The 23,792-nt window shown below is 51.1% G+C and overlaps 1 protein-coding gene across 1 annotated transcript in view; it reads left to right on the forward strand.

The window, feature by feature from the left end:
* The first annotated feature begins 6,143 nt into the window (after nt 1-6,143).
* Nucleotides 6,144-23,792, forward strand: part of LOC130679876 (uncharacterized) — a 36,819-nt gene continuing 19,170 nt past the window's right edge. The window contains exon 1 of the mRNA XM_057489427.1: nt 6,144-7,444. The gene's annotated coding sequence lies outside the window, so the exon portion shown is untranslated. The remainder of the gene's footprint in view (nt 7,445-23,792) is intronic.

Raw genomic sequence — 23,792 nt, forward strand, 5'->3', positions numbered from 1 at the left:
CCCTGTGGGAGCTGGCTGTCCTTTTCCCCCATTCGCTGCAGCAAAAGACGCAGCGCCATCACTGATTGAACCAGCATGGGTAACATGCCCATCCCTGAACTTATCACTGGAATCAGGGGGCTGGAGTGCTCTGACTGGCTGGGCACAATTGCCCTGCCCTACCGCATCAAGTGCGAAGAGGAGCAGCAATTTCCCAAAAAGAAATGGGGTCCCTTCCTAAGAGGGTCTGAATGGGGGTCACTGAGGCAGACTTGATCTTTTAATTGATCTCAGGATTTTAAGAGAATTTAGCCAGCAGGGACATGGACCACCCCAGGTGGAGGGTGGGATTGTGTGGATGGGAAGTAGGGATCCATCCACAGCCTTGGCCCTACTCTCCCTTTCCAGGCAAGGCAGTGGACCAGCCCAGTGGACTTCCTGGAGGATGCAACACCAGAAGATATCCTGGTGGTGAACATGTCCTGGGACAAAAGTGAGAGGGCTGACCTGGACACCCCCGGGCCTTTCACAGAGAAGACACAGCTGCCTCAGGGCACCCCTCAGCCAGCCCTGGACACGGAGCTGCCCTTGGAGGATGTGACACAGATGCATGGACACCCCACGGCCAGGGCTCTGGAGCCTCGTGGGCAGGATGGTCTGGAGGGCAGCCCTGCGCAGGTGGCTGGACTCCCACTGCTGCTCGGAGATCTAATGCAGAGCCCCAGGTTTAGTGGCTCCCAGCACCTGGAGGCCTGAGGGAGAAACAGGAACGTCTGCCTGGTCTTTTGGATGGGAAGACTGATGAAAGCTGGTTATTATGTGCTTATTGTATACCCAGCCTGTTCCATCCACTCACATGATGCCCTGAACCCCCATAACCCCCTGGAGCGGTGCATGGCTGTTGTATTTTACGGATGTGACCACGAAGGCTCAGAGAGGGTGGTGGCTAACCCGATTCCAGCATGGGCAGGACTCAAACTGGGGCCAAGGGGCCCAGACCCCATTCCTGCCCCCAGCTCAGGCCTCACTCTCCTTCGTTCCCCCACCTACTCTGTCTGGCACCTGTGGTGGGAGCCCTAGAAAGCACCATAAACGAGTGGCTACACTGGGCACTGGCCTGACATCCAGGGGGCATGGACAGGCACTGTCACTGGTCTATTCAGGGGTGGAATAGGCAGGAGAGGGCTCAAAGGGGGCTGCTGCTGATCCTAGGACCCTGGGCTGGGTGTCCTGTCCCAGAAGCACTGGATGGGGAGGTTGGGTGCAGAGCTCAGCCACACTGCAAGACGTGGGAGGATCCCGGTGTGGGAAAAGGAAGGGGGATCCCAAGCATTCTGAGGGAGGTGGTGGCCCCTTCCTGGCTTCAGTCTCCCCTGTACAATGGGGGTGGTGGTAATGTTGACCTTACAGAGCTGTTCTGGGGTGGGGCAGGTGCATCTAAGGCTTAATAAATGAACCTCCTATTAGGTATCCGCTCCCCCAGCCAAAGCCTGGCTGTGCTGCTCAAAACCCCCTAGCTGGAAAATTCATTCATTCTTTCCACGTGCACTTATTAATCTTTCCCCCTGGCGCCCCAGGAGCACCCACTCTGGGGGAGACAGCTGGATGGTCACTCGGAACTCTGCAAAATCACGCCTGGGCAAAGGGAGGGACGGCCGGAGGGGGAATGGGGCGGGATATTCCTATAACAGAAGCCTTGGTCCGTCCATCAGCCCAGCCCCGAGACCTGGGGTTCCTTGCTCCTCACACCCAAAGCCACGCAGGAGGACCTGTGCCCACGTCCCCCGTACACACCCCGACAGCGCCATCCTTCAAGGAGTTTGTCGCAGATTCCCCGCCCCCCATGGCCACCAGGCGGCAGCAGTGGCACATGTCCCCCAGGCCCACCCCGCCCTGCTCCCAGGCACCTCCCATGGAGTTTGCAAAACAGACTTCTCCGTTTTTTTCTTTTTTTCCCCTTTAAAAATTCAAATATACTTGACATATAATATTGGTTTCAGATGTACAACATGATGACCCCATAATTATATATTTATGAGACGCTCAACGAGATCAAGTTTTTGGTTTTAATGGGGGACGAGGCAAGATGGTGTTGGAAGTGGAGATTAAAACCCAGAATCTCTGAATTTTCTGGCAAAGGAGACAAGGCCTCTGGGCTAGGGAGGCCCAAGGCAGAAGGCCAGGTCCTGCCCTTTTGGGGGTGCTCAGTTTCCCTATCTGTGCCTTTAGAAGGGGAGACGGAGGCCCCAGGGCCCCAGCTACAGTGACTGCTCACTGCTCCACGAGTGCCCCTTCCCTGGATTGGCCACCTCCTAGCTTTTGCTCAAGCCGTGCCCCAGGGGTGAGTTTGGGGCACCAGGCATGCCCTCCCTTGAAGACCAATTCTCATTCCTTAGGGCTGGACTCCAGCCTAGTGGCACGGCCAAGCGGACAGACCGGACGGGATGCCGGGTCAGGAACCACATGAGAAAGACCCTAGAGACCTGACTTCACAGGGGCTCAGAGCTACCCGCAAGTCCAGAATGGCACCTAAGCCCCCCATGAACAGCCTCCAGGGAAACTCTAGGAAGCTGTATGTCCCGATGGTGGTCATCCAGTCTTGTGCCCAGTAGTAGCAGAGCACCCAGCTTGGTGCCCTCTGGTACTGATGACAAATTCAGCCCCACACACAGCCCCTGGGTCCAAGCCCTGGGCATTAGATTCTCACTGAGCACCACCTGAAGCTCTTGCTGAAAGGAACGGGGAAATGGACACCCTGTTCCTACCGGGAGCAGGCTGAGACTGCCTGGAAGAGAAGCCTGCAGGGAGGACAGCGGCCTCAGATAGACAGACCCCAGTCCTCATATCTAGCCATGCCTGATGCCCACCACTCTGGGATTTTTTTTCATCACAGTCTCTTTTTACTGAAGCCACCTCAGGTTCTGTCTTTCCATCTAGAAAATGGCCTACAGGAGATTCCTCTCTGGGCCTTTGTAAAGTAGAAAGGAGTTCAGAGCACTGGTTTTGGGCCCTATCTCTAGGTTTGGGCAACCCTGCCAGGCAGAGCCCTGGCCCAGGGTTAACTGAGTACCTGCTGTATACACAATACTTTGGACTCACAAGTGTCTGTCCAGCAGCTCCTCCCAGCAGCTCCAGGAGTCAGGACTGTGGGAGACCTCATTCAGAGCTCCATTCATTCACTGATGTAGGAAGTCAGTGCTCAGCACCTGTTGTATACGAACCCCTTTCTCTCACAGGTCAGAATAAGTCCCATCTGCCTGGGGTGGGGGTTATAGGTCATAGCCTAGGGACCTATGGGTTTTATTCTTAGGCTTGGGAGGGTGTCCTCACAATTTGTGAGCTGCCCACTCTTCCTTTTTTTGTTTTTTGGTGCTTTGTCATTTTTATAAAGATTTTTTTCACAGTCACTGAGTGAATAAACACACAAGACCTGACTATATGCTGCCTGTAAGGAACTCACTTCAAACCCAAAGACATACACAGACTAAAATTGAAGGGATGGAAAAAGATATTTCATGCAACAATAGGAAGAAAAAAGCAGGAGTTACAATGCTTGTATCAGACAAACAGACTTCAAAACAAAGAAAGTAACAAGAGACAAAGAAGAGCATTACATAATGATAAAGGGGTCAGCCCAACAAGAGCAGATAACCATTATAAATATATATGCACCCAATGTAAGAGCACCAACATATGTGAAACAAATACTAACAGAATTAAAGGGGGAAATAGAATGCAATACATTCACCACTCACTCCAAAGGACAGATCAATCAGACAGAAAATAAGGAAGGACGCAGAGGCACTGAACAACACATTAGAACAGATGGACCTAACGGACATCTACAGAACTCTCCACCCAAAAGCAGCAGGATACCCATTCTTCTCAAGTGCATATGGAACATTTTCATGAATAGATCATTTACGAAGCCACAAAAAGAGCCTCAGTTAATTCACAAGGGTTGAAATTGTACCAACCAGCTTCTAAGACCACAAAAGTATGAAACTGGAAATAAATTATGTAAAGAAAACAAAAAAGCCCACAAACACACGGAGGCTTAACAACATGCTCCTAAATAATCAATGGATTAATGACCAAATAAAAACATACACCAAGCAATATGTGGAGACAAATGACAACAGTAACTCAACACCGCAAAAATCTGTGGGACGCAGCGAAGGCTGTGCTAGTAGGGATGTACACTGCAATACAGACCTACCAAAGGTAAAAAGAACAATCCCATATGAACTCACAATTAATGAAACTAGAAAAAAAAGAACTACTGAGCCCCAAAGTCAGTAGGAGTGACATAATAAAGTTCAGAAAATAAATAAACAAAATAGAGAAGAATAAAACAATAGAGAATAGATGAAAGCAGGAGCTGGTTCTTTGAGAAAATTAACAAAAGAGATAAACCCCTAGGCAGACTTATCAAGGAAAAAGAGTCTACACACGTGAACAGAATCAGAAATGAGAAAAGAAAAATCACTACAGACACCACAGAAATACAAAGAATGATTAGAGAATACGATGAAAAATTATGTGCTAACAAACTGGATAACCAGAAGAAATGGACAACTATCTAGAAAAATACAACCTTCCAAGGCTAACCCAGAAAGAACAGAAAATCTGAAGAGACCAATTACTAGAAACAAAATTCAACTGGTAATCGAAAAACTACCTAAGAACAAAACTCCTAAGCCAGATGGCTTCACCACTGAATTTTATCAAACATTCAGTGAAGATCTAATACCCGTCCTCCTTAAAGTTTTCCAAAAACTACAAGAGGAAGGAATATTTCCAAACTCATTCTATGAGGCCAGCATCACCCTAATACCAAAAACAAGCAAAGAAACCACCACACACACAAAAAGTTACACACCGATATCGCTGACAAACACAGATGCAAAAATACTCAACAAAATATTAGCACACCAAATTCAAAAATACATCAAAGAGATCATCCATCATGATCAAGTAGGATTTATTCCAGGGATGCAAGGATGGTACAATATTAGAAAATCCATTAACATCATCCATCACATCAAGAAAGAGGAGTACAAAAACCACATGATCATCGCCATAGATGCTGAAAAAACACTCGACAAAATTCAACATCCATTCATGATAAAAACTCTCAACAAAATGGGTATAGATGGCAAGTACCTCAACATAATAAAGGCTATTTATGACAAACCCACAGCCAACATCATACTTAACAGCGAGAAGCTGAAAGCATTTCCTCTAAGATCGGCAACAAGACAAGGATGCCCACTTTCCCCGCTTTAATTCAACATAGTTCTGGAGGTCCTAGCCACGGCAATCAGACAACACAAAGAAATAAAAGGCATCCAGATTGGTAACAAAGAAGTTAAACTGTCATTGTTTGCAGAAGACATGACACTGTACATAACAAACCCTAAAGAATTCGCTCCAAAACTACTAGAACTAATAGCTGAATTCAACAAAGTTGCAGGATACAAAATTAATACACAGAACTCTGTTGCACTCCTATATACTAATGATGAACTAGCAGAAAGAGAAATCAAGAAAACAATTCCATTCACAATTGCATCAAAGGGTAAAATACCTAGGAATAAACCTAACCGAGGCAGTGAAAGACCTATACTCTGAAAACTACAAGACACTCATGAGAGAAATTAAAGAAGACACCGATAAATGGAAACACATTCTGTGCTCATGAATAGGAAGAATTAATGTTGTCAAAATGGCCACTCTGCCTAAAGTAATCTATAGACTCAATGCAATCGCTATCAAAATACCAATGGCATTCTTCAATGAACTGGGCAAATAGCTCTAAAATTCACATGGAATCACAAAAGACCCAAATAGACAAAGCAATCCTGAGACGGAAGAATAAAGTTGTGGGGATTATGCTCCCAGACTTCAAGTTCTACTACAAAGTCACAATAATCAAGACAATTTGGTACTGGTACAAGAACAGACCCACAGGCCAGTGGAACAGACTAGAGAGTCCCGATATAAACCCAAGCATATATGGTCAATTAATATACGATAAAGGAGCCATGAATATGCAATGGGGAAATGACAGCTCCTTGCAACAACTGGTGTTGGCAAAACTGGACAACTACACGCAAAAGACTGAAACTGTATTATTCTCTATTCCCATACATAAAAGTAAACTTGAAATGGATCAAAGAACTGAATGTATGTCATGAAACCATAAAACGAATAGAAGAAAACACAGGAAAAAATCTCTTGAATATAAACATGAGCAACAAGCAACGTTTTCCTGAATGCATCTCCTCAGGCAAGGAAAACAAAAGCAAAAATGAACTCATGGGACTACATCAAACTAAAAAGCTTCTGTACAGCAAAGGACACCATCAGTAGAACAAAAAGACATGCTACAGTATGGGAGAATATATTTGTAAATGACATACCCAACAAGGGGTTAACATCCAAAATATATAAAGAACTCACACTCCTCAAAACCCAAAAAACAAATAACACAATTAACAAATGGGCTGAGGATATGAAGACACTTCTCCAAAGAAACATAGACGGCCAATAGCCACATGAGAAGATGCTCCACATCCCTAATCAACAGGGAAATGCAAATTAAAACCAAAGTGAGGTATCACCTCACACCAGTTAGGATGGCCACCATCCAAAAGACTAGGAGCAACAAATGCTGGCGAGACTGGGGAGCAAGGGGAACCCCCCTACACTGCTGGTAGGCATGTCCCTAGGGAAGAATGTCTGGCATGACCCTCCCTGTGCAGGTTGGGACATTGGGCAGTTCCTGGGAGGTGCTGTGGCCTCAGCAGGACAGGGAACTGGTGAGAAAAAGCGGCCTGAGCTCAGCTCTTGTCTCCTCAGAGCTGGGACCCTCGTGACATTGCCATAGAGCGAGGGGACAGCTCTGGTTGAGATCTGTGTAGTCATGCATGGCAAGGGCCAGGAGGGTGGGCAGTCGGCAGCCCAGAGGGGCATGTGGGCGTGTCTGAATGCAGGGAGGGGCCCAGGAAATGGACCCTTGAAGAAGTGATGTCACTGATGACATGCCCAGTAGAACCTGAATTGTGACCCGAACAGAACCCAGATCCTGGTCGCAGACCCCAGTCCAGCTCACTTGACCGGAGGCGCTCGACAGAGCAACATGCGGTCTTGTTGTGCGGAGCCTTCTGAAGGCGTGGGAGTCAGGGAAGCCGAGAGGGAGAGTCTTCCTGCTCGCTGTGGGCGTTGGCTCAGAGACCACCTCCAACGCCTCTGTCCGTGTCTCCCGAGGAGCCCCGAGGTAACACAGGGCAGCCCAGAGCGGGCCACTCCAGGGCCAGGCCACGAGTGTGACCCATCCTGGGCTGACCTTTCCCCCGGCCCCTGTGTGTGCGCAGTGGGCGTGGGGCATGGGTGGGACTGAAGGCTGGGGAGCAGGGGGCAGTCAGTGTCACAGCTCTGGTCTCATCATTCAGATGTGGAGGTGAGTGTTGGGACCAGGTACTTCACCCACATGTCAATCCTGGGCCCGGGGGTGACCTTTTCTTCCCTGAGTGACTGGATGTCTACGCAGAAGGTCACCCTGTGTGCCTGATCTTTGGGGCAGGGTTGGGGGCCCACACTGCCCCCTGCGGGGAGGTCCACGCAACCATGGGTGCCTCCTCCCCAGCTACTCCATCTCCCTCGACCTGGAGCAGGCTGTCTACACCCCAGGACCCTGTTCCACACCTGGCAACCTGTCAGGGCCCTCCGACGAATGGCCGACAGTCCCACTCCAGGGGGGCCTGGAACCTCATTCCCAGGGGCACCCCGTGCCTCTCCTTGTTCGCATCTCAGGGGGCTGGGGGCTCTCGGGTGAGCTGCAAGCCTCCCTCGTCCTGGTGGGTCCTGGGTTTCCCACTGACTATATCCCTGCTGCCCCTCTCAGCGTGAATCTGAGCCAACTGTCCATGGGACTGAGGTCCCCACGTGCAGGGCTCCCCGGACAGGAGTGAGGAGGAAGGGGAGAAAGCACTCGGTACGAGTGGAACCAACTCCAAACACCAGCCGGAGCACTTCTGAGGCCACCCTCCCTCCCGAGGACGCTGACCAGCACACCACGGGCCAGCGACTCCCCCGGTGAGCACCCAACCCCTCCTCGGCACAGTCGGGCCACTGCCCACAGCCCGCTGTGTGTCTTGAGTGTCCCCACGTGTCTGAGCCACAGCGTGCTCCTCTGACGGGCAGGGTGGCTGGCGATCAGCCTGTTAGGGTGCCCATGGGGAACTCAGGAGGAGCCTTAGAGGGGCTCCCATGGCACCCAGCAGTGCAGAGAGGGCTGCCGGCCAACCTGGGCCACTTCGGGGCTTACTTCTCTGTACCCGATGAAAGCCTTTGGCCTCACCCGTCAGTGGCCTGGAGCCTGGCTCATTTGGAAAAGCACATGGGAAGCAGCCTTTGGAACGGAGGCACGCGATTCCCTGTGTTTGGGCCGGGTCCTTGTCCTCACTGTGGCCACATGAGGGACCTCTGGGGGCAGGAGAGGGGTACCTGGAAAGGTTCTGGTAGGACTTCCTTAAGCAACAATAGGTATGCAGGGCCCACTTTGTGCAGACCCTTTGGGGACACTTAGCATAACTGAGTGAAGGAAGCAGACACAATACTGGGACCCCATCCCGGGTGGACTGGGCAGTCACTTCAGACGTCATCCGCAGGTCACGGCCAGGGAGTGTCACAAGTGATGCCCTCACGGCCTCCTCAAACAACAGGGGGCATGACGAGGGGCCAGAGGAGGAACTGAAAATGTGAGCGTTCACGGGGTCCAGAGGGGGCGCTGCGCATCTCACAGAATGGGGGGAGGTGGAGTTTGGGGCTTTGGGGCTTTGGGCAGGGGAGCACAGCAGAGCCCAGCAGGTCACTCATCCTTGGATTCCCATGGGCGGGCTGACGACTGGGGACTTCCTATTCAGGAGGATGGGAGAGGATGGGGTCCCAGGACAGACACGCAGGGTCAGGCAGGGGGAGGGACAGGTGTCTGGACAGGCAGGGGAGTGCACAGCGGCCAGGCCCACACAAGGGTGGACCCGGAGGGCAGTGTGGCTGGAAAGACCAGGCTTCTCACTCTGCCACCCCCAGGCCTTACCCCAGCCGCAGGATGGGACGGGCTAGGCGCCTTGCCTGGGAGCCCGAGCATGTGCCCAGCGACCTCCATGGCAGCCAGCCTTCATCCACCCTGGAGGGTCAAGTCCTCCACCACTTGGTCCAGGAGGAGCACCTGGGGCCCACGGTGACAGAGCTGGTAGGTGAGGGGCTGTGGCCAGGGGACCGTCTAGGGTGGGCTTCCCAGACTGGGGTAACCTTCAAGGCAGTGAGGGCTTTTCTGTCATTGTAAGGCGCGGGGAATCAGCCCCGGGGTGACCCTTTCTCTGTGTCCCGCTCCAGACCCACGGCAGAGGCAGCTGGCTCCAGAGACACGGGGAGGGCCGGCTTCGTGGCTAGAGCCCGTCCAGGAGCTCCCTGAGACCCCTGTGCTGGAGCGACGGCCAGTGTCACCTGCTTCAGCTCCTGCAGAGCTGGAGGATGTCCCAGCAGTGGCCTCAGCCTCAGAGCCAGGCCCCGAGCGGGAGCCCCATGAGCCCACAGCAGAGCCCAACAGGTCACTTATCTTCAGATTCCCATGGGGGGGCTGGCGACTGGGGACTTCCTATTCGGGAGGATGGGAGAGGATGGGGTCCCAGGACAGACACGCAGGGTCAGGAAGGGGGAGGGGCAGGTGCCTGGACAGGCAGGGGAGCGCACAGCGGCCAGGCCCACACAAGGGTGGACCCGGAGGGCAGTGTGGCTGGAAAGACCAGGCTTCTCACTCTGCCACCCCCCGGCCTTCCCGCAGCCCCTGGATGGGACGGCCTAGGCGCCTTGCCTGGGAGCCCGAGCATGTGCCAAGCGACCTCCATGGCAGCCAGCCTTCATCCACCCCGGAGGGCCAAGACCTCCACCACTTGGTCCAGGAGGAGCAACTGGGGCCCACGGTTTCAGAGCTGGAAGGTGAGGGGCTGCGGCCAGGGGACCGTCTAGGGTTCCGGACTGGGGTTCCCTTCAAGGCACTGAGGGCTCTTCTGTCATTGTAAGGCGCGGGGAATCAGCCCCGGGGTGACCCTTTCTCTGTGTCCTGCTCCAGACCCACGGCAGAGGCAGCTGGCCCCAGAGACACAGGGAGGGCCGGCTTCGTGGCAACAGCGAGTCCAGGAGCTCCCTGAGACCCCTGTGCTGGAGCGACGGCCGGTGTCACCTGCCTCAGCCCCTGCAGAGCTGGAGGATGTCCCAGCAGTGGCCTCAGCCATGGAGCTTGTCCCAGAGCTGGAGCCTCATGAGCCGTCGGGCCTGGGGCCCATGGCACCTGCAGCAATGGCACCGGGCCTAGTAGAGGCAGACCCGGGCCCGGAGCCTGCCCACCCCTGTGCTGCGAGCACCCGGGATGTGACAAGAAAGGAGGAGCGGACCATCCTGGGGTTTCCCTTCTGCCTGGTGGCCGAGCAGCTGACCCTGGCCTTTGCGGTGAGCGGAGCGGGGTCTCGGCGTCGGGGGTGGGACTGCCCTGTGTCACGGGCTGCCCCTGACCAGCTGCCCCTGACCTGCCGCCCCTGACGTGGACTCCTGTGATCTGGGCCCACGTTCCAACTTCCCCCTGGACTCACCAAGTGCCGCGAGAGACTCTCCTCACCCCCAAGCCCTCACTGACTACAGGGGGACAGTAGGGCTGGCACTTTGGGGTCCTTGCAGACCAATGATTTGGAGTGGAGGGACAGTGGGCAAGGCCTGGTGGGCTGGGAGGGCAAGTCAGGGGAGGGGTGCTCAGGGAGGTGCTGCCAGGGCCTTAGGTCCTCGGGCCATTGGCCTGGCAGGCTTCCATGGCCTCTGCACTTCAGAGGCCGCTGCCATGGATATGACTGCGTGGGAGACACAGACACCAACAAAGGTCCTGGGTGGAGTTGTTTAGGGTGAAACTGCACCTGAGTGGGCAGCGGGACCCACGGGGTGGCAGAATGGGAGGCAGATGCCCCAGGATGGGCAAGCGTGAGCTGCCTTGTGCGTCAGGGAGCAGGTGAGTGAGGGTTCCTACGAGCAGAGCCCCTCTGCTCCCCACGACTGCGGGGTACTGTGCATCCAGTCCTCGGCGCCTCCTTGGACGGTGTCCGAGGCCTGGACGGCCACGAGGCTCACAGCACGTCCCCAGCTGCCTGGGCTCCAGGTCTGACCGGTGACCCTGCCTGGGAACAGGGGCACCAGGGGCACAGCTGGATGACCCTCCCTCCCTTCTGATCCACAGACGCTGTACAGCAGGATAAACTATTCTGAATGCAAGGCCTACCTACAGAAGCAGTCACGGACGGGAGACATTGAGCGCCTGGCCCCCACCATGCATAGGGTCCTGACGGAATTTGACACCTTGGTAGAGTTGGTCACCACTACCTGCCTCAGGACCCCAAGCATGACAGCCCAGGATAGGGCCCGAGTGGTGGAGTTCTGGATCCGGGTTGCCAAGGTGACTGGGTCATGGGACGGCCCCCCGGGTCCATCTTGGCATCCTGGTACCTGCTCCCCTCCTTGGCCAGCTCTCAGGATGGGTTCCTACGGTCTGCCCTGCACCGTCCCTGGGCCCCTCCTGCCAGGGATGTGTGGACCTGGACTCGCAGGCCCCAGGGGTGGGACAGCCATCCCTGGCCCCTTCCTTGGGTTGAGCTACAGTCCTCCACCCAGGAGGGCTGCTCAGCAGGAACCAGGTGTGCTGGGCTCCCTGGGTGTCTGTCTCCTTAAGGACAGGAGTTCATGGGGGGATAGAAGCAGAGAAGCAGGCCACGCTCTCAGCTCTGTCTTCCCTCCCAGGAGTGTCAGGTCCTCAGGAATTTCGTGGCCCTTCGTGCCATTCTCTTGGCCCTGCAGAGTCGTGCCTTAGGTCGCCTGGAAAAGACCTGGGGACATGTTTCCTGGTGGGTAGTCCTGTCTCTGGGACCGGGGTACCTGAGTGGACAGGGACACCCGTATGTCTGGGACTTCCTGGGAGGCGGCGGAGCCTAAGGACAGGGATGGCAGGCTCTTGGGGCCCCCTGTGAGTTAGGACAGGAGTACCCCTGCAGGAATCAGTTTCCTCCAATGTCAGGTGTGGGTTGAAGCCCATTGGAGATCTTGAGCTTGTGCTCTGCAGCAGGAGGTCTCTGCCCCAAGGACAGCGACCTGGCCCAAAGCAGATTCGCCCCTGGGAGAACTGGGAATGGAGGCCCTGGGTGGAAACCTGGAGCCCTCTCCCCAGGCCACAGATTCCCCAGGGCTCAGGGCCGTGGTGGAAAGCCTCCTGCAGGCTAGTGGACCTTCTAGGATCTCCAGGAAAAGGGGTCGGCCCCGAGACGCTCCACCTGCTGGCCATGTATCTCCCTACTCCTCTCCCCTCCCCTTAGGAAGAGCACCAGGATGTATAAAAACCTGAGAAGGAAGGTCAAGTGGATTACCAGGAAGCATCTCCTCAAGGTAAATGGGGGCTGGAGGTCTGGAAGGGAGGGGTCCTCGGGGCAAGTCCTCTGCCGCGCTGTGGCACAACTTTGGGGAGGACTCCAGGTGTTGGGGGTGAGAGGGGGAAGCTGACGGGGAAAGTAGGATCCCCCAGGCCCCCGAGGGTCTCGTCTGTCTCCCTCCCTGGCTCCACTTGACTGGGGGCCTGGCATCCAGTGAGGGCCCAGAGGACAGGCCCCCGTCAGGGCTGGAGCTGGCCTGGGGTCAGCAGCAGGGGTGGGGACTGTGGATGAGCAAGGTTGGCTTCTCCCCTGGGTCCCCTCAGCCTGTCACTGACCCTCTGTGACCACGGGCTCCTCATGCGGACATGGAGGGTTGCCGTCACCCTGGGGTGTGGGCCTCCCTGGTGAGCAGGGTCCGGGGAGCCCAAGACGCGCTTCAGCTTTGTGCCCAGCCCACCTGGTCATGTGAGGGGAGCCGTGCTGATAGCCGGGTGACAGTGAGCGCTCAGGGCACCCTGGGAAGCAGAGGGACCTCCCCTGACCCTCTCAGGGCGGCAGCCGTGGCCCAAGGACCCCCATGGGTTTGTGTGTGTGCTGGAGCTGGGGTCGCTCTAGGCTGAGAGCCTGCTGGAGGTGGGGACAGCGTAGGTGCCAGGGGGCTCGGGCAAGGCATCCATCCACCACGGTTTGGTTATGGGAGGACGCGTGGGAGGGGAGCATGAGCACCCGAGTGTCCTGGACCTTGCAGGAGCTGGAGAGCGTATTGAGGGAAAGGCAGCAGGACCGCATGGGACCCGAGGAGAGGAAGAGGAAGGTGAGAGAGGCGTGCCGCGGATCACGGGCGGTGGGGGCGACCCTGCACCTGCTCCTGGTGCCACCAGTCCTGAGCTGCCAGCATTGGTGTGACCAGAAGGAGGGTGACAGCAGTTGGGTACAGGGGGAAGTTGGAGGACAGGTGCAGGGCCCACAGGGCCTGGGATTGGCCAAGAGCCATCCCTGGGAGGGCCGGGGAGGGGAGAGCTGGGCGAAGGGAGGTGGGGAGGCAGCACAGGGTGGTCCAAGGGAGCTGGAGGCTGCGGGTGTGGGGTTCAGGGGAGGCTCTGTGGGCTCCCCTGGGGCAGGCAGGGACTCATTACCTCCTCACCCCGGTGGCACAGGGCATGGTCCCCTACCTCGGATTGTTTCTTGCTGACCTGCCTAAAGAGAAACTCCTGGAGCATAATGAGGACGTGAGTGAGCCCAGAGGGGCACGGGGGGGCAGGATGGTGAGCTTTAGGGAGGAGAGAGCCCCCAGTGAGACCGGACCTCTCAGCACCGGGCCACCCCTCCGTCCCCCACCTTTCCTGAGAGTGGGTTCCTGTGTGAGCAAAGATCCAGCACCATCCAGTGCCCCACTCCTCACCCCCCCTTGTCTGCATCCTGTCCTTCCTCTGCCCCAGGTCGCTACCCTCCAGGACGAGATCATGGTGCACAAGCACATGGCCGGGGTGTATGACCTGGAGAGGGACGAGCACTTCATGTCCTCTGTCCAGGCCCTGGAGTTCCTGGATGAGGAGCAGAGGTGAGGCCGGCCGGAGTCAGGCGTGGGCTGCAGCTGCCGGCGGGCTCTGGGGGAAGGGCCCCCTGACGTGTGGCTCCAGGGGCTCACAGGTGTCCCTCTGTCCTGCAGCTACACGCTGTCCTGCCAGCTGGAGCCCCCAGCCCAGAGGGCCGGCATAAAGGGACTGTTGCAGTTCTTCAGGCCCCACAAGATGTAAATTTACAGGCCGGCCAGGGCCAGGTGAGTTTCTGGGCGGGGCGATCGGCAGGGCATGGGCTGCTCCTCAGCCTCAGGGAAGCTTTGGGCCATGGTGGGTGTGGGGGCGTCCTAAAGACCGGTGCGGCTGGGGTCGCAGCTCCACGGCCGACCAGTCCTGTCAGACTGAAGGGTGTTTCCCCTCCCCCTCTGGGACCCAGCCTCCTCCTCTGTAAGTAGGTGACGCTCAGGAGCCTTCCTGTGACAGGGACCCCCAGGTGCTAGTGATTGACAGGACCCTCCACACAGGGCCCGGAGCCCAGAGGGCAGTGGGGACGGGGTGGAAGCAGGATAATGGGGGGAACCCGGGATAACCTGCCTCTGCTGCTCACCCACGTGGCACTGTAGCTGCTGTCATCGGGCCCGCGGCCCTGCTGGTGTCCTGGCTGCATGTGGAAGAGAGCTGCTTCCCCTTCGGGCAGGCGGCGCTTGGCGTCCCAGGACCCCAGTCTGTTTGCTGCTCCTCCTCCTCCCGCTGCTCATCCTGAGCCTCTGCTGGGGCAGCTGCTCTGGCACCTCCTCTGTCGGCAGACTCGGGAAGCTCCCCAGGCTGCCACTGTATCCTCAAGGACCCGTACGTAGCCACGGCCAACCTGGCCGCCTTCGTGCTGTGTCGTCCCCTTTGCTTGTGGCCCGTTGGACAGAGGCGAGCCGCCCCACCGTGTGGAGGTTGCTCCCCTTCATGTTGGTGGCCTCCCGCCATGACACCAACTCCTGTCTGGGTGCCAACAGCCACCGAGTCGTAGCCACAGGGTTCCAGGAAGAGCTGGGGCCCGTCCTCACCATGGCCAGCCTTTCCCAGGATGGACACAGAGACGGCACAGTGCTGCATGGGACCACCGCCCCCTGGGTGCCCAGCGGAGGCATCCGAGGCTGCAGGGCTGGCCGGCAGATGCAGGGTCCCAGGACATGCGCCCAGCGGAGCCCTGTGCAACTCCCTCACCTCATCCCTGAGAAATAGCCTCCCCAGGCGCAGTGTGGTCTGGGTGTTGTGTCTGAGGTTTATGGTTCCTGGGGGTTGGGGTCATCCCTGTGCAGAATGTAATAAATGATGAACGAATTGCCACCACACTGCTCTTTCTTCTCAAAGCTCTGCCCCTCCTGCAGATATCGTGTGCCCCAGCCCACCCCATGCCAGCCCTCAAACTCTATGACACAGGGGGGCCCTGACATATGCCAGGTTCTCCTCCATCCTCTGTCCTTCCCCCGTAAGGTGCTCAGGAAGAGCGGGTGCTCTAAGACCCAGGCTGGCACACTTTGGCAACACTGGGGAGGGCTGTTCAAACAGAAACTGAACCTAATTTCCTGTTGCCTATAGATTATGATCACACAGAAACTTGTTGCTTAGAAGCCCCAGGGTGTCTCTCCACATCTTGAACACCACTGCAGATGTACCCAAGTAGATTCCACGGCTGCAGGGCACCAGTCAAGCACTGTCCCATTTAATGAGACACAGCTGCTCCACACATTCCAGAAAATTCCTTTTCAAAAAACGCTGAACTTGGTCTCTCAAAGCACCTCCAAGAGGTGCACTCCTTACATTGGGGGGCTTTCTGTGAGCCCAATTTCTCCACACTTCACACCTCAGAGCACCCCCCAAAGCTCCCAGGTCCCCAGTCCTCCCCCATGGTGCCCCTCAGCCATCCATCCCCAGGCCAGGCTGCTGAGCGGCCTGACGTCTGTGACAAAAGGCTCGGGAGGCTGAGCAGAGGCACTTGGCTCTGGTCTCCCCATAACACTCCCCAAGGGCTCTCGGGATGTGTTCACCCACCCAGGAGAGGAGGCCTGGCCTGGAGGGGAGTTCCACGATCAGCACAAACATCCCCTTGGGGGTGCTCCAGGCTGGAGACAAGTCTCCAGGTCTTATGCTGCAGGTGAAGCCTCAGACCGAGAATAGGGAAGCAAGGAATTCATGCTGTGTGGCAGGTCAAGTACAAGCCTCTAGAACTCCCCCTAAAGTATATATTCCAGGAGAGATTACACACTGATGTCACCACCAAGGATTTGAAAGATGTAGGGGTTGTGATTTCCACATACCCTTATTCAAGTCCTCATTTGGCCCACTGAGAAAACAGATGAATCTTGGAGATGACAGTGCATGATTGTGGCTTCCATCCTACACTAGATCCAGATGCAAAAGCACTTGGCTGTGCTGTGTGACCTGGAGCACGACGAGCAATTCATGTCGTTTTTCCAAGCAATGGAGCCCCTGGATGAGGACGAGAGGTGAGGCACAGCAGGTGTGCTGTGTGGGCTCCAGCAACTGGGGAAGGAGCTTGGATTTGAACCCCTGGTGGTCTGTCTCTAGGACAAGCACATTTCATTCCCAGAAAGTATATCGGGGTAAGGGCGAGACCTCCCTGAATGGCCACAGCAGCTGTCCTACCTTCCCTTTCTTTCATTTTTTTTGTTTTGGATCTGAAATCATACCTTTTATTTACTCAGAGAGTGAGTGGTGTTGGTTCCCTATGTCTCAGTTCTCCACAGGGTAATGCCGTGAGAGGCAAAAACACCCTATGAACACACTGGGGTTTGCACCACAAGGAAGGAATTCTGAAATCATGAAACTTGGAGCTTACATTGATAGCTGGCACTTTGGTCCATTTGCATTTCTGGAGATGGAAATAGAGATGTTTGCTCTGGAATGTAAACAGATCCTCACTCCGGAAGAGAAGGAAAGGTCTCCTCTATCGCTTAAATAACCTGGAGTGTAAACGTAAGGCTCTAGGGAGAGAGGAAACTTTCTATCTGTCTCGTGGGCTCTGTCTTTTGGATCCTTATGCAGTCATATTTAACCCAGATACCAAAGCTGTTTGCTAAGAAAGTCCTGACCATACAGAAATGTAACAATATTCATGAAGCATTGTTTCCTGACAAGTATACGTTCTGCAGTGAGCATCTATGAAATGGGAAATGTGATTCTGCGGTTATGTCACTAGTCTCATTTCTTCGTGCTTTGTGCGGCTCCAGCTGAGGGTGATTTTGGTGTTTAAAGATGAGCAAACCAGCTGCTTCCTCAGGTACTTAACTGAGGAAACAGTGCTCTACTGCGGTTACGTAAGGAAAGCCTGCGAGGTTTATTAAGATTCACGTAGGTCTCTTTTTCCTGAGAAATTAGAAGTGTAATTTTGTCAATTAAAACCACAGTGAGATATCACTTCACACCAGTTAGGATGGCCAACACCCAAAAGATAAACAACAACAAATATTGGTGACGATGTGGAGAAAGGGGAACCCTCCTACACTGTTGGTGGGAATGTAAATTAGTTCAACCACTGTGGAAAGCAATATGGAGGTTACTCAAAAAACTAAAAATAGAAATACCATTTGACCCAGGAATTGCACTCCTAGGAATTTACCATAAGAATGCAGCAGCCCAGTTTGACAAAGACATATGCACCCCTATGTTTGTCGTAGCATTATTTACAATAGCCAGGAAATGGAAGCAACCCAAGTATCCATCAGTAGATGAATGGATAAAGAAGATGTGGTACATATACACAATGGAATATTTTTCAGCCGTAAGAAGAAAACAAATCCTACCATTTGCAACAACATGGATGGAGCTAGAGGGTATTATGCTCAGTGAAATAAGCCAAGCGGAGAAAGAGAAATACCAAATGATTTCACTCATCTGTGGAATATAAGAACAAAGGAAAAACTGAAGGAACAAAACAGCAGCAGACTCACAGAACCCAAGAATGGACTAACAGGTACCAAAGGGAAAGGGACTGGGTAGGATGGGTTGGTAGGGAGGGATAAGGGAGGGGGGAGAAGAAAGGGGGTATTATGATTAGCATGCATAATGGGGGGGGGGAAAGGGGAGGGCTGTGCAACACAGAGAAGACAAGTAGTGATTCTACAACATTTTGCGATGCTGATGACAGTGACTGTAAAGGGGTTTGTGAGGGGGACCTGGTATAGGGGAGAGCCTAGTAAACATAATATTCTTCATGTAATTGTAGATTAAGGATAACAAAAAAGAAAAAGTAAGAAAAGGGGGATTACTCCCTGATAGGATAAAACTAACTGTAAATCAACGATTAATGCATGCTTTAAATATCCTTAATTTTGATCATTTAAAGGGTGTCAGATGATCAGCTATGGAAGTACATTTTTCTGATAATATTTCTTTCTCTTAAAAAAAAAAAAAGCAGTTCCTGTGTGGTGACCTCCAATAAGTTCTTCACAATGGTATAAAGGGCATATCAAAGTGTGGGCAAAGGGTCTGTTTGTGTTTATACAGAGGATCAAAGCCCAATTTGGTCACCCAGAAAACGAAATAAGATACGATATGAAGAAGAAGTTTCAACATCAACATACTCTGGAAGAGTCATTCCAGAAGATGATCATAAAAAAATGTCAACAAAGATCCTGGCGCTGTTGCAGTTGTAGCTGCATTCATCCCACCGGTTCCTGGACTTGCCATTGGAATGAAGGGGGAGATATCTAAGCTGGCCTGTGCATACAGTAAAATAACAAACTTGACTGGATCTATACTGTTGGAACTCAGCCAAGAATTAGGAGAAGTGCAAGTTGCAGCGCTCCAAAATCTTGAGACTACAGACTATCTACTGTTAAAAGAACATATGGGATGTGAACAGTTCCCAGGAATGTGTTGTTTTAAATTGTCTGATTTTTCTCAAACTATTCAAATTCAGTTAGACAATATCCATCATATCATAGATAAGTTTTCACAAACGCTTAGGGTGCCTAACTGGTTTACTTGGTTTCACTGGAGATGGCTGGTAATTGTAGGTCTGCTTTGGTTATGTAACTGTATTCCTATTATGTAAATGTGTGAGCGCAATTTAATTAGTAGTTTAAAACCTATGCATGCTTAAGTTACTCTACAAGAAGATATGTCAAAGAAATAACCAATCTTCCCATGTTTTCTGCCGCCTGCTACTTCTATAGCTTTTCTTCTTCCTTCCTAATTACAACCCTTAAATAGAATTTGTGCCTCATATCGAATTTACCGAGTATCATAATTCTTCCAAGTGGTAAAGATACCTCAAGACAAATGCTGGGCATAAAACCCACAGGGCATAAATCTGCAAAGAAGTAAAAAGCTAACCTTTTCAAACAATATGGCCTCTCTCTCACTTACCAACTTAACATTTCCCTGTATGGCCCCGGAAGATGACTGGTTAGCCAGAGACAGGTAAGATTCCTCAAGGGAGGAACAACCTAAGACAGGCACAGTTGCAGGGGGGCCATCAGGTGAGAAATTGCGGATCAACAGAGGTGAGGCTTAGAACCTCGCCCCCCTTGTTCTGAGAGAAATCTTCCCCATACGTGGATGTTTTATTGCCCTTGTCTAGCGTGGATTAACACATAGGCTACAGGCACACACCTGATCATCTACATTTGCTCTCTTACAACACTAAACTATGTTTTCTACCTTTATCTCGTATCTACCTACCACTTCAGCATTTTATTAAAAATAATAATAATAAAGAGAGAAATGTGATATCCACATATAAATCAAATGAATATTCATACTTGAACTGACTGTTTATAGTTCATAATGCATGAGCAAAACCGAAAGCTTCTGTGATGACTGCCCCTGTAATGTTCACCATGTAACTTATTCACTATGTAAGAATTTGTTCTCCATGTAAGAACTTGTTCGTTAAGCTTCAAAAGATTGGAGACTGACGAAAATTAGGCTTGGGGTGGATTAATGATTGTGCATTGAGCATTGACCCCCCTATACAGAATTTTATTGTTGTCAACAACCATCTGATCAATAAATATGAGAGATGCCCTCACACACAAAAAAAACATATATATATATATACACGCACTTCCAATTGTAAAATAAATAAGTAACCGGGATGTAATGTATAGCATAAGGAATATAGTCAAAATATTGTAACAACTTGGTATGGTGATAGCTGGTACCTAGAATTATCATGTATATAAATGTTGAATCACTGTGTTGTACACCTGAAACTAATGTAATACTGTGTGTCAACTACCCTTCAATAAAAAAAATGAAAAAAATTAAAAAAAAATTAAAAATCAAACGAATATTCATATCTGACCTGATTGTTTGTAGTTCATAATGCGTGATCAAAACTGAAAGTTTCTGTGATGACTGCCCTTGTACTGTTCACCATGTAAGAACTTGTTCGTTGTGCTTCAGAAGATCGGAGACTGATGAGAATTAGGCTTGGGGTGGATTAATGATTGGGCATTGAGTCCCCTGTACAGAATTTTATTGTTGTTAACTGTTAACAACCATTTGATCAATAAATATGAGAGATGCCCTCTCAAAAAAAAAAAAGAGAATGAACTAACAGTTAACAAAGGGAAAGGGACTGGGGAGGGTTGGGGGAAAGGGAGGGATAAGGGGGAGAAAGGGGCATTATGATTAGCACACACAATGTAGTGGGGGGTGGGGGGAACAAGGGAAAGGCAGTAAACACAGAGAAGACAAGTAATGATTCTATGGCATCTTATACACTGATGGACAGTGACTGTAATGGGGTATGTGGGGGGACTTAATAAAAGGGGGAGTCTAGTAACCATAATATTGTTCAAGTAATTGTACATTAATGATACCAAAATAGAAAAAATAAATAAACTTAAAAAAAATAAAGACAGTCTAATAAAATAATTACTCTTACCACTTTCCCAAATGCTGATTAATACCTTAGAACACTTTCAATTCTCCTACCCTTCCTGACTTTTATTACTGTTATCATGCACTTTAATTCTACATGGTCTGATCTCCATGAGAGCTCACTCTAGAACTCACAGACTAACATTCACCTCTCTTCATAAATTGCCTTGTCCTTTCCTCTTCGTTTCTCCCTACATTGCCGGTTTTCAACTTGGGGTTACTTTCCTTTGGACTTAAGAACTCATTCTAGTAGTTCTTCTAATTCAAGGCTGCCAACTTTGAAGTGTCTCACTTTAACTTTTTCTTAAAACATCTTTGTGGTTAATACTGCTGATGGGTATAGAATTGTGGTTTGACATGAAAATTTCTTGGGGCATTTTAAAAATGGTGCTCTGTTGATGTATCTACCTTATGCATATATGTTTAGACATCACCTGTCAGCCTTTTTCTTGCTTATTTGGCCTCTGATTTCCCTGAAGTCTGTTACGTTAATTCTGGTTTTTCTATCATACTGTAACCCCTTATGGTTTATACAGTGTAGATATTGTGCTTAGGGAATCTTAACTGCATGTGTGGATTGCTGTCCTTCAACAGCGGGGAGCATGCTGTGTATTTTCACCTGTGGTATCAATTCCTTACCCCACATTCCCTCTGCTCCTCTTTCAGTCACATCCCACTTCTCCTTCCACTCTGTCCTGACATCTCCAGTATTGTTCACACAGCGTTTTGGTTGAGATATTGGTTCTTCAAATGTCTTGCCATTCAGGAACCCAGCCTTTGCTGGGATCAATCACTTCTTAAATAAACTTCTTAATTTAAGTTCTAACATAAACACAAAACTTAGCCTTAATTTGGAACACAGCAGAGCTCTTTCACAATGAGGAGAAAAACATTTCCTTCCTCATACAGAGAAACACAGAGAGGAGAAAATGACAACCTGGATCACACTAAGATATATTATGAGCTGGTTTTTATCAAAGTTCACCAGTGAGATAGAGCAGTGGAAAGCCTGAGTGGGAGAGACTCAAATTACCTGCATCTGCTAAAGGACATCAAGCCAAATTAGGTAAATAATTTCATCCAATAAAACAAAGTACTGAAAGCCCACTAGAAAAATATGGCCAAAGCTAGAACAGACATTAGATAAAAGAGGATAAGCAAATAACTGAAGTGTTTTTAAAAAGCTTTCTACCCTGTTTAATTTCAGGGAAATGCTAATAAAAGTTGCGATGAGCTGTTTTAAGACAGAAATCAGGTTAGATGAATGAAAAAATACCAGGAATACCACATGCTCCTCAGGTTCTGGAACAATCAGATCATTCATGTAGGGCTAGTGAGAAGTTAAATTGGTAGAACCTCTTTGGAAAACAGCCGGCATCTACTAAGGCTGTGTACACACCTACAGTGGTCCCTGCACACAAACATCCCCAATATTGTGCACCTGTTTGGTCCCAACAACCAGAGTCAAAATCACTGTTCTAGAAACTAACCAAATGCTCATGAATAGGGAATGGATATACACAGTGCTCTCTGCAGCCCCTGGGACCCCACACAGCAATCAGAATTTACAAATAATTACTGACAGAGGAAGAATCTCCCACATCAATTGTTGAGACACAGACAGATGCAGACACAGCCCATGGATGTACAAGGATTCCGATTTTTCTATATCCCTGCCAACACTTCTTTTTATAATAGCCATTCTACATGAGGAGTGATTATATATTGGTTTTGATTTACAGTTCTCTGATTATTAGTAATGTTGAACATCTCTTCATGTGAATCTTTCCCATTTCTCTGTCTTTAAAGAAGTATCCAAGTTCTTGGCTCATGTTCCAATTCTTTTCCCTCCTGAGTTGTACAAATTACTTACATATTTTGGATATTACCCCTTATCAGATACACCATTTTCAAGTATTTTCCCCAATCTGTAGGTTGCTTTTCCATTTGATTATTTCTTTTGCAGTACAGAGCTCTTTAGTTTTATGCAGCCCCTCATTTGTTTTTGTTTGTTACCTGTGCTTTGGAGCATCTGACCTAAAGTGATCAGCAGATTCAATATTGTCCCCACAAATATCACAATGATTATTTTACAAAAATATTTTTAAAAAACCTAAGATTCAGATGGAACCACAAAACACCCAGAAGAGATAAACAATCTTGAGAAAGAAGACAATGGGAGGAACCACATTTCCTGACTGCAAACTATATTACAAGTTATAGTAACTAAATCAGTATGGTTCTGGCATAATGAATGATGCACATGTAACTCAACAGAACAGAAGAGAGAGAGCCCAGAAATAAATATATACAATCAACCAGTAAGGAACCAAGTGTAAATAGGAATGGGGAAAGGATAGAATCTTTGACAAATAATGCTGGGAAAACTGGATAAATCCGGTAAAGAGCTCTCCTGATAGCTTATGCCCTCTCCCCTTCACACCCTCTGCCTCTCTCTCTCTCTCTCTCTCTCTCTCTCTCTCTCTCTCTCTCTCACACACACACACACACACACACACACACACACACACACACACACACACACCACACACACACACACACACATTAAATACCAGTGATCCTTTGCCATAACCTGGATGTATTAAATCCTGTATCTGCAGATACCCTGAAGTTTTAAGTGGAGTGTTTCCAGCAGGAAAGTAGAGGGCCAAAGAAGATGGGATAGGGAAACCTCAAGCTGGTCAGTGGGACTAGAAGCTGGGTCACCTCAGGGCTGTGCAGTCCTGGTAGGTGAGGTTAAGAGAGCTGTGCCTGGGTCCTGGCCAGGGCTGGGGACAGACATCCCTGTATCCAGAAGCCCCAGCCCAACCCAGCTGTGATCAGGAGGGCAGCCACACAGGCCCCCCAGAAGCCAGGCAGGAGAGAGGGAACAGCCTAGACTGAAATCCAGCTCTCCCAC

The sequence above is a fragment of the Manis pentadactyla genome, chromosome 12 (assembly GCF_030020395.1).
Source record: "Manis pentadactyla isolate mManPen7 chromosome 12, mManPen7.hap1, whole genome shotgun sequence".
Lineage (NCBI taxonomy): Eukaryota > Metazoa > Chordata > Mammalia > Pholidota > Manidae > Manis > Manis pentadactyla.